Genomic DNA, 318 nt, shown 5'->3' on the forward strand with positions numbered 1-318 from the left:
ATGTTAGTTTCTAAGATAATTTTAGACATTAATAAAATGTTAATGTGGACAGTAGATAGTTAAATGTCTCGTTAAACTCTATAAAATAACATTGTATTTGTTTTGACACTCAAATAGCATAAAAATATTTTAAGTTATTAAAATTTTTCTTCCCAAAACAAGTAATTTGACCTTCTTTTTAAACTATTTGAGCGTCAAATTTAAAATGGCATCGTCTTACAAGTTCTAACATGCATATTATTTAATTGTTTATATTAGCACTCCATTAATATTTATGTGTCGAAAATTATTTTTGAGACTAATATAAATCATATTTAT

At 22.6% G+C, this 318-nt stretch overlaps 1 pseudogene; it reads right to left on the bottom strand.

The window, feature by feature from the left end:
* The window catches only part of LOC107627106, a 3313-nt pseudogene that overhangs the window by 2663 nt on the left and 332 nt on the right, over positions 1-318 (bottom strand).

This window comes from Arachis ipaensis, chromosome B02, assembly GCF_000816755.2.
Source record: "Arachis ipaensis cultivar K30076 chromosome B02, Araip1.1, whole genome shotgun sequence".
Taxonomy (NCBI): Eukaryota; Viridiplantae; Streptophyta; class Magnoliopsida; order Fabales; family Fabaceae; genus Arachis; species Arachis ipaensis.